Source organism: Dreissena polymorpha, chromosome 11 (genome assembly GCF_020536995.1).
Source record: "Dreissena polymorpha isolate Duluth1 chromosome 11, UMN_Dpol_1.0, whole genome shotgun sequence".
Classification (NCBI taxonomy): Eukaryota; Metazoa; Mollusca; class Bivalvia; order Myida; family Dreissenidae; genus Dreissena; species Dreissena polymorpha.
In genome coordinates this window covers 82,496,859-82,514,250 of record NC_068365.1, presented here as the reverse complement: position 1 = coordinate 82,514,250, position 17,392 = coordinate 82,496,859, and the positions used below count along the sequence as shown (strand labels likewise).

The window sequence follows — 17,392 nt, the reverse complement described above, 5'->3', positions numbered from 1 at the left end:
GGACCTCAGCGGCACTGGTGCCATTCTTTGACAGGGTTGCTGCAAAGTACTTAAAGTTGGGCACCTCTTCCAGCTTCTTTTTGATCATGGTGCTAACTGCGCTGGTGTTGTTTGCACTGTTCATCATGATCTCTAACTTCTTAGTGCTGACCTCTATTCTGTATGCCCCTGCACTTGCAAAGAGTCGGTTGGTTAGATCCTGGAATTCACTGCTGGTGCCACCCATTAGGTCAATGTCATCATCAAATCTCAAGTTGGAGATGAGTCTTCCTATGATGGAAATTGGGGTGTGGAGGTCTTTCAGCGTCTCCGGCATTGTCTAATCAAGGCAAAGGCTAAACAAGACGGCTGAGAGCAGACATATATGTCGGACGCCCACTATATTCTGAAGAATTCATTGATCTTTTCATTGATAAGTACTGCGCTGTTGGCGTTTTTGAAGAGTTCTTGGATGACTTGCACAAACCCTATGTCAATTTTGAGTCCTCTATGAACCTACCATGGGCCATCATGCCACATGAGGTTGTCAAATCTTTCAGTTGATAAAGTTATGAAAGAGCTCACTTTTTGTTGCAGATATTTCTCAATGATGACTCTTCAGTTTAAGATATGTTCCACTGTGCTACGCCCATACCTGAATGTAGTATTCTCTTCCGCCAGCCGTTTGCTTTGTTTTCAATTGCTTGAGGATGATGCCTAGTATGACTATGCGGGGATGGCTGATGAGGCTGATGTTGCAATTATTCTGGCATAGATTAAAGTTACCCTTGTTTGGTATAGTGATGACCTGTGACTGGGGGCACTCCATGGGCTACTTCTTCTACTCCCTATTTTTTTGCAAGCGCTGCATCTTCTCCTTGCTTAATCAGATGACTAAGGCTATAGAGAAGTATATTAAAGAGAAATGTAATCAGATGACTAAGGCTATAGAGTAGTCAATTAAAGAGAAATGTAACACCATTGACAACCCTGAGGCCAATACCACAGGCAGTAGTAAGAAGGCCTACTGCTTTCAAGACCCTCATGAACTCTTGTCTACCCAAAGCCATAGTATACGCTGATAACACTAACAAGGAGTGTTGCAGTCCTAAGTAGAAGGAGATAATACTGCAGTGACCTCTTTATCGCTTGGAGCAGACCGCAGTCTCTTTCCCAAACTTTCACAGTTAGATGAGTTTAATGTCAATATGATCTTACATAATGGAATTTTGACAATGACCAATTTAAGCTGAGTTATGGCCCTTTGTGATTTGTGGAATATATAATAGTGGATTGGTTTGTGTCCAAACATGTGCCGTGGGAGCATCAGTGTCTGTGACACATTTATAGTTTCTGTTATATAATATAGAATAATGTTAAAAACATATATTTTTTCTTTAACTCAACCTTTTTTAAATGCTTTGCAAATTTCACTCAGCAGCTGAAGAAAGTTAATGTTTAAGTGATCATACAGGAAGGAATTGTTTGTGCAATCAATTTATGCATAATTATGGCTGTTTGTAATTTTTTCAGTATTGATAAATATATATGTGCTTCATTAAATAATGACACTTAGTAGTAATGTTTACGTATACATTATATTAAGATGATATTTTGGTTAAAATCTTCATTTTATTTGTTTGTGTCTAAACAATTATCATGGGGGATCAGTCTTTGACATATCTAGTTCTGTATGATATGGTCTTAAAGCAACAAATTAATTTTAAGAGGATTGTAGAATAATCGAATGGATTCTTTTTCTTAATTATCTTTTTGTTTTCTTAATTTTTATTTCCACACTTTATCTTTTTGTCTTTTTTGTGCAGGCATTTTTAAGTTTTTTGTTTGCAAACTGCAATCTGGAGGCCAACATTTATTTTACATGGAACATTTATGCTTGAAATTGTTAATTGTATGAAAAAAAATTAATTGGAAATTGTGTTTTGCTCTCTTTAAAAAAGCATTTAAATATTTTTACATTCAGACCGGAGGAGGATGTATTGTAGATCATTATCAAGTGGTTCAATACAGATCTGCGAATGCACACTTAACCTCTTGTTAATAACAATCAGTGTTCTCCGTAACAAGGAAGATTTAAGGCTGGCTAGTCTATCCATAATGAGACATTTTAAACTGAAACTAAGTGATTCATGGAAGAGACAATCAACTAAACAATACTTTCATTGTGATTTTTCTTGGAAAAGGTATTTTTTATCATAAAAACCCATCAATGGTTAAAGAGGTTTGTTTTCAGAAGAATCAATTCGTACACTTGTTATGCACTTTTAAACAAGCTCCACAAGATACTTTGCAAATTGTTTGAAATTGACTGACATTTATATTTTAATCACATAGAATACATCAATGTGCTATGTTATCTCCTAGACCACCAATGGCAGTATAGTACTTGCATATTACTGCATATAAAGTTGTTATAATTAGTTTTCAATAGTTTTCTTACCTCAATACATGAACTTATTTCCTTTTGCCTTATTAAAATGGCATGAACAAACGTGTTGGTTTAAACTGTAGCAATAACTGAATTTAAACAAGTACAATTCTACTGCAATGTACGGTATCATTGTTAAATGTACATTAATTAATTATCATTCTATCACAACCTGCGCCCTATTTTATGTAGACATAGTATTTAATTAAACATAGGTTATTTTGCGAAAATCATGCGGCTATACTGCAATGAATAATGGAGTTATTCTGCAATCACAACCTATAAATATTGCACGAATCTTTCCATCTTTGAAAATGTCCTGGGTCAGCCATCTCACAATATTATTGCAAGCATTTTACGATCTAATATACCATGTAAATTTTACAATCAAAGTACTGACAGTACTGGTGTGAGGATGCTTTTGAAGAGGAAGGATATAAAAGCATCAGACTAAACACTAGCATACTATTGTGTTTGTGGGCATGACAATTTTGGGTACGAAAAAAAAATGGGGCACAAAAAAATATGCCAAAAAAATACGAAAAAAGATTGGGTACAAAAAAAATGGGAACGAAAAAAAATTGGGTACGACAAATTTTGGGTACGAAAAACAATCTGGAGGAACGGGAATACAGTAACGTGGGGAACTTGACCCATTCAGCGAAATTGGGAGGCAGGTAACATTCCCGATCAAATCTAAAAATAACTACATTTGGGTTTTTTCCAGCATCACAGTGTTTGAAGTGCCACCTGGCAGTTTTGTTTCTGGTTCCTGTCTCGGACCATCCGATTAATTTGAAAGAGGACGGGAACCAAGCTGCTTTTACCTTTATCAATGATAACCAGTGAGGTATACCGATTGAGAAAATTCAGCTAACTTAATCGGACTGGCTCGGTCTTTTACATAGGTCGCCATTCTTAATAATTCTTTTAAGTATGATACAAAGACGAGCTGCTTCACTGAAGCAGCATCGTCAAAAACAGCTTTTGCAAACTGTTAGACATTGACTTTTTAGGCTCAAAACTGTCAAAAACAGACATTTTACATTAAACAGAACAATTTGTGTTGCTGTTTTTTGTTCTTATTTCTATTTTTGAAAATTGTGTTTCCCTTCTCAGGTCATGGACTATGCTTGTTTATATGGATTATAATTATCCTTCGCCAAAGGGGAAGGAATATAGTTTTGGAATTGTCTGTCCTTCGGGATTTCAGTCCGCCCATCAGTCCGTCTATCTGTCTGTCACACACTTTTTAGAGCTATATCTCAGAAACTATATCAGATGTCAACATGAAACTTGTTGAAACTTGAAGGTCGCCGTGGTGTAATGGATATGCTGTCCGCCTAGCGACCGGCAGGTCACGGGTTCGATCCCCACCGTGGGAGCATTCTTTAGATCTACCCCAAAGACACCAAGTACTGGTTCTAGGCCCAGGAAACGGACTCGAGAGCGTTTTTATAAGCCTTAGGCTTCCGATGCAATCGAGCTAAAATAAATAGGTTTAAACTAACATGAAACTTCATAGGTGTATATAAAAAAGACAACGGCGGAATACAATTTTATGAATTTGCTTGTACTTAAAAGTAAAATGAAACTGATAAAACCAGTGCTGTACTGAAGCCCGGCAAATAAACCACAACATTGCATTAGAACATGAGTTAATTGTATAATAAAACTCGAGATCCTTTGTTAAAAAGGTAGCATGGGGCTGAGAACCAGATTTGTTTAAATCTGGAGTCTCTTTAAAGAAATCACAGCACGATTCAAGCATGCACTTAAAAACGGAAATTGCTTCAATTATAAGGAAGATAAAAGTGAAACACATTAATAATTTAGTGATGACCGAGAGCAAGACAAGTGCAGCAATCTGGAGTATCCATTTATAAATGTTAATATTGTTTAAAGTTTGATTCATCTCTTGTCAAATTTATAAAAATGCATTTTCATGAAATGCATCAAAGGTTCAAACATGGTAAATATCATGATTTGTATGGAATCCTATACACATGAGACCTAGCAAAATTGATGATAAAGGTTTAAAGCACAGAAAACATATGCTTTTAATGCTTATTAAATTAATGTAAGTCAATGTATACCTTATGTTTATGTAATGGTTTTACCATCCACGAGGTGATAAATATTCAAGAAACAAATTTGATTTTAAACTCAATACGGATAGTCACGACCCCAACACATATATAATATATATTATATTAAAGTGGGCACAAGTTGTGGTAACAGTAATTATAGTTTGCTTTTGTAACTGCCATTTTCGTTATAACTCCTATTTATAAGAGGTCGATAATAATACACAACGTCTAATAATTTCGACTTAACCATTAATGAAATCGATCGTGATTGCAAAAGGATTTTTTTAGTGCCATCAAAAATTAGAGCATCTGGAACAGCAAACTTTTTCCAAAAACAGTTGGCAGGACTGCAATTGTGTCATTTCAATCGAAGGCAGCTCAAAGAACACTTAGCTGTTGCTGCTTAAGCTCAATCTTTGCTTTCAATTTCGTTAATGATTGTTTCAAGAATTGTACGAACGACGCGATTGTTGTTGTTGTTGAGAACTATATTTTCGGTGTAATATCTTCCGCCTAGATGCGTTAGACATATTCTTCCACCAAATACATCCGAGAGACGATCGCCATTATGGCGGAAGTGTCCGACGGCTCCCGATTGGCGGATTTTTACTCGCACATCCGGGCACTTACAAACTGTCGACAATCGCCCACTTCGAAATTGTCAACCGGTGTATTAGCTACTAAGATATAATTGTTTGAAGCTTTTAATTTCTATGTTGTCCTATTGAATGACATTGACTGTTATCGAAAGCGATCGTCGCATAAAGACTAATAATAAGATTCTTCCTTATTTTGAATACCGCATTTGAACGGGTATAATATGCAGTGGCACATTAACGCAAGATATAAGGTTCGCTTGGGAGTAAAAATGAGGCACCAGGATATTTTAATTTTTCTTGGCTGTATCGGTAAGTTATTCATTTGAATATGCTTTTTATGCATGTTTTCATGTCATCATTTTACTAACCAGTTACTAGCATTTAAATCGTACACATTATACAAAAATAAATGTATGAACAAACATGATTGCCGTTCGCGTTCAAATGTGTGGTAAAACACGAAGGCTTAATGTTAATTTTAGTTTTAGAGCACGAAAAGAACGTTTAATAATTCAATTTTATAAGTTTATATCTGTTATACTTGTAAGTAAATACACAACCAGGCGTGTAGCACCGCATAATCGTTTACTCGTTCAAAACATCAAAAAATGGTTTACCTCGAAAAAATGGAATAACATTTTCTTTTTTTTTTGGGGGGGGGGGATGAATCATAAATCCTTAGGTTGGTGTATTTACGTTTGATTAGGTGACGATATTTGGTATACAGACGAAAACACTTTAAATAAAAAAACATACATACATTTTATACCTATATTTTTTAATTATGAAATTCGGATATAATCGGTCCAAACTGCACTTTAGGTATGCAAACATCTTCATTTCATATTTCTTAGTTGCTGCTTTAATAATAATGCATCTCCAATTAGTGAAGTTTTTTATCATTCATCAGAGTAGGTCAACGCTTCCACCTCCGCTTTGAATACTGTTATTTAAGAGTATGCTCGATGATTTTTGGGAAGAATTGAATCTGCGTACTGAATCCTAAAGTGGTGTTTGTCGTTAAACGCGTTCAGCAGCTATTTTTAACTCACAAACGTACTAAATACTGCTCTGAACACTCCTGAAAATTGCGTATAAAAGTGGACGGGATTCCGTTCTATCGAATACTCTTTTGACCGATGTTCTTTAACTTAACGAAAAGTTATGTTTTTTAAATGGAAATAGTGATAGCAAATTTAAATACATGTATACAGACAATAGACGGTTAGGATTTATTCATATCAATGTTCGGTCGGATCTTTTCACAAGTTAAACCACAAATTACTATCTGAAAATGGCTGACTCGAGTATCCTCTCCACAAACGTTTTATATAATGAACCATATCAATTGGCTTTGGTCTTCTAAACATATGCGACGGATAGGAATTTATTAAGTGTAAAAACTGACTGACAAATTGCCAATTTTTTAACGATACGATACATACGATCGATATACAAAAAATATCGTTAAATAACTACATGAACGTCATGATTTCACCCACTCACCTTATGTCAGCTTCACTTAAGTAGACTTTCCTTGCTGTTTCTGTGTTACTTTGGTGTCCCGACGACTTCGAAACACGGAAGTTTGAATATAGCCATTTTCTGGATACACTTGAATAAGTAGATAATCAGGTATTCACGAACAAGACAGTAATTAACTATTATAACGCAATAGTTATAAAACGCTTCCGTGAATATTTAAGACACGTTGCATAACTTTAAAAAAGTATAGGAAACAATATAGGTAACATTCTTATCTATATACAAATACGGAGACTAAGCGTAGCTTCGTAGCTTGCACTATAATAATGGCCCGCCTATTAATAACTAGACAAAATGACCTTAAGTTACGTTACGTTCAAATGAAATGATTTGAAAAAAAAAGATTTTTGCTATAATAATATAGTTCAATTTATTAAAAACGATGATAACATACCTGCATCGCGTATGGCTTATTTATATTTTTGTGGTATGCTCAATTTTTGAAGTTTAGAAAATATGCTGAATTGCATTCTAATATGTCTTGTATTTCGTGAACAGGCAAGTATTATATATCCAGTTGTTACAAAGGCGTCGTCATTATTTGTAATCTGCCATTGATTTTTGTATCGGGACCAGGTGTTCAAGTTACATAATTAGTAAAAAAAAACCTTAAGGTTGTATGGGATAATTGCAGCAAGTATAGAAATAAAAGCATTTGGTATGTAACTAGAAGTGGCGCGGCAATGGCCGACGCGTATCCCCACGCCGCATAGATGTTATATTAAAGACAATTTTGGGTGGGCACGGCCTATGTTGGTGGGTAATGTGGACATGGATGGTCGGGATATACCGTGTTGTCATAAGATATGATCAGTATTAATTTAAAGTCAATTGGTGAATAAATGAAGAAGTAATGTTAAAACAACATTTTGAGTACAACAAATTTGGGTACGAACATTTTGAGTACGAAAAAAATATGCCAAAAAAAATTGGGCACGAACAAAAATGTGGGTACAAAAAATTGGGTACGAAAAAAAATTTGTACGAAAACAATTATGCCGAAAAAAAAATCGATTACGAAAAAAAAATGTGTAGGAAAAAAAATTGGGCAAGAAAAAAATGGGGTACGGAAAAAATTGGGTAGGAAAACAATGGGTACGAACAAATTTGGGTACGAAAAAAAATGGGTACGAAATTATTTTGGAACGAACAAAAAAATCGGGTACGAAAAAAAGTTTGGTTACGAACAAATTTGGGTACGAAAACAAATTGGGTACACAAAAATGTGGGTACAAAAAAGTTGGGTACACACAAAATTAGGTACAAATAAAATTGGGCACGACAAAAATTGGGTACGAAAAAAAATGTGTATGAAAAACAAATTGGGGCAAGAAAAATTGTGGGTTCGAAAAAAAAGTGGAGGTACGGAGAACTTGTACCCGTGGATAAATTTGAAAGAGGACGGGAACAAAGCTGCCTTTACCTTAATCAATAGTCCTGGGGAGGGTCATGTGGGCATAGATGGTGGAGATAGACCGTGTTGTCATAAGAGATGTTCTGTATTAATTTGAAGTCAATTGGTGAAAAAATGAAGAAGTTATGTTAAAACAAAATTTTGGGTGGGCATGGTCGGACGCTATCTCCTCCTACACTATTAGCACTAGAACCTTGAAACTTACACACATGGTAGCTATGAGCATATGTGCGACGGTGCACTATTTGGAATTTTGCTTAATATGATACTATTATCAGAAGAACAAAAAAGAACACGCGAGAAATTAAACATACTACTTTACAGAATACTTGTTTTCCAAAATATAATAATCACTGTTAGGGAATTTTTTTAATATGTCTTCTATATAAAAAAGAAGTGAAACTAAGGCTTTATCAAGCGAGCATTTCTGGGTATGCTTTTTTAAATAACATTTTTTATTAAAATAAAGTATTCCCTATCAACTAATGTAAAATAAGGATTAAAGGCTGCTGATAATAATTTCGGACGATATCCAGTGTTGTGATTTGAATGCTTAACCTGACATCGAAATAAAATGATAAATACATTTCTAATTAGGTATGATCAATAAACTGAATTCTAAACTGAAATACAGTTTAATCAATGAGAGTACCCTACTGAAAATGCAACCACCACTACTTAATACAGAATTTTCGGGTATACATGTCTAGGCTATTTTTGAATGATTTTATTAATTAGAGACATCTATGTATAATCTTCCCTCTCCACATTTTTTACTACTTTTCTAGCCAGAAAAAGACAATAATAATTGTGGTAATGATGATAACTTAGAAAATCATGACAATAAGAATTAATGTGACTTAAATCATGCTGCAAAAGATATGTCCTTTATAACAGCGTGCAATATGTCTTCTACTACTGCTACTACTACTACTACTACTTTTACTACAACAACTACTACTACTACTACTACTACTACTACTACTACTACTACTACTACTACTACTACTACTACTACTACTACTATACTACACCTACTACTACTACTACTACTACTACTACTACTACTACTACTACTACTACTACTACTACTACTACTTCTACTACTACTACTACTACTACTACTACTACTACTACTACTACTACTACTACTATTACTACTACTACTACTACTACTACTTCTACTACTTCTTCTTCTTCTGCTACTACTACTACTACTACTACTACTACTACTACTACTACTACTACTACTACTACTACTACTACTACTACTACTACTACTACTACTACTACTAATACTACTACTACTACTTCTTCTAATACTACAAAACTGCCACTACTGCTACTACTACTTCTACTACTACTACTACTACTACTACTACTACTACTACTACTACTACTACTACTACTACTACTACTACTACTACTACTACTCCAACTACTTCTCCTACTACTACTACTACTACTACTACTACTACTACTACTACTACTACTACTACTACTACTACTACTACTACTACTACTACTACTACTACCACTACTTCTACTACTACTATTATACTACTACTAAAACTTCTACATATATAGTATGTATATATAAGTAAGCGTTAAATTTTCAATCTTGCAACTAATTTATGTTCCCAGAATGTCGCAGTATTTTTAACATACACATGTACATACATACAAACATACATGCATACATTATTTACGAATTGTAAAAAAAATCTATCAAATAAATAAAAATATCAAATTCATCAGAACCTGTTACATTTCAGTATTACAGGAATATACAGATCTTTGTTGCCTTTTTTCAACTACAAAACTCGGTCGTAATTTGTGCTTATTGGAAGGTATGTGTCCAAGTCAAGATCCCCGATTCGGCCTCATAACTTGTGTTGAGATTGGTCATGAAATCGTTTCAGCGGCCTTTCTCCCCAACCTTTGATTCAAGTTGGACAGTTTTCAATTGCATTCATAGGAATGCGTATTTATTACTGGTAAACGAGCCACAGTTCCCGATCTAAATTACGAGACTGGAGCCAGCCTAATCGGGTGAAAACAACTTTAATAAGATATGGTATAGCAAACGAACTAATTAAAAAACCGGCATGAACATCACACAAATCTTTGTATTGTATGTAGTAAAATAAAATCGTTATTTCTTCCAAAATTGTAAAAATCATAATCATCATTCCCTTTACCGATCTCGCCGCTGAGAGGAAATGAGAGATGACCCCACAGAGATCCTCTGCCAGTCAGATCTGTTGTTGGCTGCTAAGAGTATCTTATCCATGGGGAGGGACTTCAACTCTTCTTCATTATCCATCCAGCTTTTCTTATGATGGCCTCGACGGCGACCTCCCGTTTTCGTGCCAAGGAGCACAGTCTTTCACAGAGATTTGTGCCTGGTGACGTGTCCGAACCAAGCCAACTTTCGTCATTTGACGGTCACCAGGAGGGTCTCTTGTGGGCTAACAAGTGGTGCACTCAGTTGTGGTGGTCATGAAGGGTCTCCTGCATTATCTTTCCAATAAAACGTTTGAACAGGAAGAGAGGAGGGAGCAGACAACCTGACGGACACCCACTGATGTCCTGAAGAAGTCACACTTCTGTCCATTGAGAAGTACTGCGCTGCTTGCATTTTCGTAGAGTTCTTGTATTACTTGCACCAGCCCTTCGTCAATGTTGAATCATCTCGGAACCCGCCATAGGCCATCATGCCTTACGCGGTCGAAGGCTTTTTTAAAGTCGATGAAGTTGTAGAAGAGCATACATTTGTGTTGCAAGTGTTTCCCAATTATGATTCTGCAGTTGAAGATCTGTTCCACTGTGCCCCGCCCAGCTCTTAATAACAAATACATAAATAAAGAACTAACTACTCCTATTGGATGCAGAATAAAAATTTCATTCCACATTGACCGCCGCACGTCAGCGAGGCGCCCAGTGATGCTTATGTTCCGTTCATGCATTTTGAAACATCTCAGATCGTAACTGATGGTTTATAATTTTGTGTGCCTCGGTTCATTAAATCTTACTTTGTAACGGAGATTGATTTGTACCGCCACGAAGAAAGTGCATGTTTGCTTTTAAATACAGGACAGTATACTGACGGCATTTACAACGGGTACACGTACATACAGTTCCAAAGTTCCATACAAACAAATATCTTTCTTTACTTAAATTATATTCATGTGGATCTCGATTTCGTGTTTGTTTATCTTGCGTAATACACTTATATAAAATGGCAGTATTTTGTCACGCAGGTCTAACAGGAATACAAAACAGGTGTCAATTTATGCAAAAAACTGTGTCAAAATTTTGAAAATGATTAAGCATGTTTAAATAAACAGGTTTGTGCTCTATGCGCTTTATAATAGACTTTCGTCAACAAGTCAAAATAAAAAAGGGTTATATGTCGTATTTTACACCTGTCTTGTGTACTTTAGGTCACAAGCGGAATGTAGTGTACGTTATAGGAACATATTGCAAAAATTTATGTACTTCAAACGTTATATACCATCATTTACATATGTTAAGCTTATTTCGTGTACAAGTGCATTCGGAAACGCAATTTAAAAGAAAACAATTTCAGACAGTCTTCAGCCGCTCATGTTTACATTTGAAACTTGTCTCTATATGCGTATAAGTCTCTGCAATTTTTTATAGTGCATATACCGATTGATCCTCTCGATAAAAATTACAAACTAAATAATAATATTATTACTTTTCTCTCAGTTACTTTAATTTTTGTGGTTCCTTTCTCATCTCCGTTTTACGTTTAACCTGAACGTTAAAACAAATGCACACCATTTCAGCTAGATGAATGCCTTTTAATTTTAAAGTGTAGAACTCAGAAACTATCGTTTGATTATTGTGTTATTCAGAAGGGGTAATCACGTGATGATCTAAAGGAAGTCAAGATGGCGACGTCCGTGCCGAAACAGGTATTTTTCGCAGTTTTATACCCTTTATTACTTTTATTTAATTATTTGATGCCGCTCACTTTCCAGACATATCAGCAAGTAAGTAATTATAGCTTATTTCGTAGAAATATTCGCTAGATATCTCGACTTTGCCCTCCGCAAAATTTCTTAGCGGGAGCCTTTTGCCATATAATTTGTGATCTTTGCTGGGTTTCACTTATTATACTACAGGGTTGCCACTTAACTTTAAAAGTCAGTGATTTTTTTTCAAGGTCAGTGAAAAGTCAGGGAATTTAAAAAAATGGTCAGTGAAAAATGAAATTTCAGAAAAGTCAGTGAAATGTCAGGGAAAAATAAAATTTTGGGTCGATGCACAAGTTATTTAGTGGCTATGGCAGTCTTCAGGTACCATTTGTTTTAGTAGATTCAACAATTTATTTTTTATTTGAAATGTTTAGACTATTTCTATGTACATAAAACATTAACATGTGTAAAGCATGTTCAAAGATGTAAATTTATCAATTTTTTGTTGCACAATAATGTTTGTCAAAGACCATGGCTAGTTGAAATAATCATTGGTACTAAGTTCTAACAGTTATGTACATTTACAAATAGATCTATTTCTATTAAAATTGCCCATTACCCATACTCATATGTACATATGTACCCATACACCAATGCTTGTCTTTAGATGTTAAAGTATGACCATAGTATGTAATGGATATTATATATGGATAGTTTTTTTGTGTCATAGGTGTTGTACTACTACCGTATTGCCATAAATAACATCACACAGTTATCTACCTATAGAAGTATGTTTCTTCATAGATTTTGAGACATAATCATATTATGTGGTGGTTGTACAATTATTGGCCGAACAGGCAAATTTGACCTATTTGTTAAAAAAATGACATTTTGAGATATAAACACATGTTTAAATATAAACACATTGTTTGTTAAAAGCATCTTTTTTTAATTTAAAATGGTGTCCATGGGTACCATTATTTGAATGTTGGTATTTTATTCTCAAATTATTTTTTTTTATGTTTTAAACAAACATGTATTACTTAAAATTTGTTAAATCAATCTTGATGAATAATTATAGGAAATGTGTACAAAATTTTATATATATGTGAAAATGCATAAAATTAAAGAAATGAACTGAGTTGTTTTAATTATTGACATTCCAAAAATTACTAATGTAAACTGTAAGTACTTGATGTGAAATACTGTAATATTAAATCATTTCGCATACAAAGTACATGTCAATACACAAAATCCATACACCCAGTCCACTGTAAGCTTTTAATAATTTGAAGCAAAAAACTGGTCGTCATGGTAACCATTTGTCTTTAACATTATACAATATAAACATGTGCCTTCGAATAAAGGCTGGTTCAACATTAGTAACGTTGAAATTGTACCCTGTACTTACATTGATACATGACAAATGCAAAAAAATTATTGCAAAGTCAATGTGTATTACTTTATTTCAGTTAAAATAACATTAATACTATTATCTCCATATATATGTAATCAAATTACATAGTTATATAAGTATGGACCAAATGAATAACTTATTCATATACAGAAGAGGTTCTAACAATGTACTGGTTATTAAAGAATCTAACAAATTAGAAACAATGCAATGTATCACTTTTTGATTATTTCCAAACATGAACCAGGTTTTTAAATATTTGTTTTATAAACAAAAATCACACAACATGGGCTATACTTGAAATGCATGTTAATTAAAATAATAATGACATCATAATGCAAGATTGACAGAATTAACCATTTATTGCAGGCAAATCAACAATACATGCAAATATACACGTAATAATGCTTTACTGCACACAACTCCCTATATACAACATTTATTAATGTATTAATTGTCAGCTATTTTTCAAAACTGTACATTCCAAATAAACAATTACTTTGGAATAAGAGGTTTGGGACATGTTTTCTCTTTTGCTGACTCAGACCTGAACAATTTCGAAATGTGATCATACAAGTACCACTGTCTTGCTAAAGGGAGCCCTGGAATGGTCTTAAGTGGAGGCATGGCATTCTTATTTATTGCACACTACAAAAGATCAAAACACTCCTTGGTAGAGTCAGCATACTCATTACAATGCAAAACACCGGGGTCATCTTTGGAAACAAAGAAATTGTGGTATTTAGTTATGCTTTTTATGTTCCTTAACTAGGCTTCAAGGTGTGACCGCCACTCTAAGAATTTGACCAGACTCTCCATGTCAGACACGAGATGGGGATGTTGTGACTCGACCGTTATGATGATCGTACGGTTGTAGCAATGTCTTGCATTTTCTCTGCATCACTCGCCCTCCACTTCACTTGACAAACCAAACACCAAAATGCCAGTCAAGAGCAAACTTTGTGTTCCTACTAGCATGGTGTTGATGCTGATGGATTCATGAAGGCCTAAAAATTAAAATGTCAAATGTCAAATGTAAAAGTAAAACAAAACATGTGTGTCTAACTATTCCCCTTGTATTATTCAATTGTAAAACTAAATTGACTTCCATTTACTTTTCTAAACATATTTCATGCAATTTTAACAATATTTGAGTAACAAATGTCAATTTTAAGCAATCTTTATTTTAACAGGTATACTATGATAATCTGTTCACTTTAAAACTATAAACTCAATAGAAGTTGCATACATTCAAATCAATACTTATCATTTAAAATTGATTACAAATGTCATAATGATTTAACCATAACATTAAATATGAATTAGTTCTTAACTATTCTTTCATGAAATTATATTAATAACTGTTCAACAAAGAACTATTGTTTAACATTAAATTTTCCTTGAATCACTCGCCACATGCAATACCACAGGACAGCATGGTTCTTAAATTGGCAGATATACTAATAAACAAGTCCACAATTTATGTCAATAATGTATCAATGTACAAGTATATGTTCAACATATATCAATTACATTTGTTTACTACCGTATTCAAAAATCCACAGATACACATTTTTGACAAAGAACGTTACACGTAAGTTGTTTATATGGAGCACAAAATGATTTTGAAATGAACTTTTAAATACTGCTCTACCTGTGCATTCTTCTCTCCATAACCATGGTGCTTGGAATAATGGTGCAATAAGCTTATGACACAGTCCGCACCCTTTCCAGGCAGATCTGCCTCATTAATCAGGTAGAACGTTTGATTTCCTGTTCCAAGAGAATAATTGCTATAAAGACTAAGGTAAATTGCATACAAATTATGTCAAATTATCAAAAATATGTCTCTTCTTCAAATAAACATGTATCTTATGTTTATATACAAACAATTTTATAGTGTTATCATGTACAAACTTCACTTTTCATAAAATGCTACCTGTTCCCTTGGCGACGCAAAGTAGATGGGGCCAGCCTGTCTTGCATGGTGTGGATAATGCACAGTCTGTGCAAAATCCCACGAGTAATGCAGAGTTCCATCAAAGGAACATTGATCGGCTCCTGTAACAAAAAGCTGTGTATAGTTTTTAGGATTAAATTACCGTAATTCTGATATCACAGTCAGTTATTGGTATGTTTATGTTACTAACTTCATATTCTTTTACAAGTTTGTTCATAAGTATTTCAAATTTGACACATGTCATTGCCTTTCATAATCACATGCATTATAAATATTCTTAAATGTAAATTATTATCACTTCATATAAACTCTGGAGTGCTTAAGTTATGGACCAGAGGTCTTATTTAACAAAGAAATGTCATTGTTATAGTTAATAACTTTATGAAACACCTACAAGATTAAACAAATCATGAACTATGCCACATGTCCTTAAATAATGAAAAAAAATCATTATAGCTAATATAACACTTATAATAATTTTCATTGTAACAAAATACACAAATGTATAGTCCAATTTATTGTTCTATCTCACACCTATAACAATATCCTGAGATGCACAAGTGGCTTTATAGATGGTATCTATAACTTGTGTTTTATACAGAAGCAAGTTCCAAATGATCAGAGTATTGTTTAGCTGAATCTTCCTGGTCTCTTCTGACATTTTGCCACTAGTATTAAGCTTTGCCAATTTTTTTTTGAAAGACTAAACATTACTCTGTAGCTGGTTTAGTTACATTTATATATGTGGACAAAGTTCTTTCCATCTTGTTGTTGTTCTACATGTTTGAAGTGACACTTGGCGATAGCCTGCTTTTTCTGCACGTTCTTGTTGTCATTATTCTAAATTTATTTATAATAGCAGTACATGTATATTGCCATCATTAAGACGACATTTAATCACAATAAATACGATATTTTACCTAGAGAAAGAAATAAACATACCGTGTAATCCAACTAGAAGTGTGTGTGTTTGCAGACAAGTTCAAACGGTGGGTGAGAATTTGGGGAAACACTCTTTTCCATTTTCCTGATTCCATTGGCTGTTTCGATTGGCTGTTTCGGCTATGGAAAATAGTTGTATGGCCATAGACGAGAAAGACCGGTTATGGAAGAGAAAGACCGGTTATAGAACATTTAGTTTTAGAAAGACGTCGGTGGACTAAAAGATAAAAAGTAAATAGTAATAACATAAATTTCATTCTTTAATACGAATGAAATTATATGTACTGGTACTAGTCTTCTATCTGCAATGGTCAAATATGAATGTGTATGGTGTACTTAATAAATAAATAAACTACACGTATGGTTTGTAAGTTTAATGTACATCGATAATAAATATATAATCAGGCAACTTGATAGTGTGCGTGCATGTGATGAGCGCTACTGCAAGTCGACTATGGTCACAGTAAATAACTATTAAAATGATAACATTGCTCATTTCTTTAAGTCGACTATGGCCACTGTGAATGACTCTGAAAATGAAACAATTTTTCGTTACTGCAAGTCAAATATAGCTACAGTAAATGACTCTTAAAATGTCACCACTGTTCATTAATGAAAGTCGACTATGACCACAGCAAATGACTCTTAAAATGACACAATTGTTCATTACTGCAAGTAGACTATGGCCCACAGTTAATCACTCTTAAAATGACACCATCGTTCATTACTGAAAGTCGACTATGGCCACAGCAAATGGCTCTTAAAATGTCCCCATCGTTCATTACTGCAAGTCGACTATGACCACAGTAAATGACTCTTAAAAAGACACCATTTTTCAGTACTGCAAGTCGACTATGGCCACAGTAAATGACTTTTTAAATGACACATACGTCAAATACTACAAGTCGACTATTGCCACAGTAAATGAATCTTAAAATTACACCATTGTTCATTTCTGTAAGTTGACTATGGCCACAGTAAATGACTCTTAAAAAGACACCATTTTTCAGTACTGCAAGTCGACTATGGCCACAGTAAATGACTTTTTAAATG

At 34.1% G+C, this 17,392-nt stretch overlaps 1 long non-coding RNA gene across 1 annotated transcript; it reads right to left on the bottom strand.

The window, feature by feature from the left end:
* Nucleotides 1-13,292: 13,292 nt before the first annotated feature.
* LOC127851506 (uncharacterized) lies at nt 13,293-16,448 on the bottom strand. Its single transcript, XR_008035804.1, has 4 exons — nt 16,340-16,448; nt 15,377-15,498; nt 15,092-15,210; nt 13,293-14,444 (listed from the first exon to the last, which is right to left on the bottom strand). It is a non-coding gene; the product is annotated as an uncharacterized LOC127851506 (long non-coding RNA).
* Between the last annotated feature and the right edge of the window lie 944 nt (nt 16,449-17,392).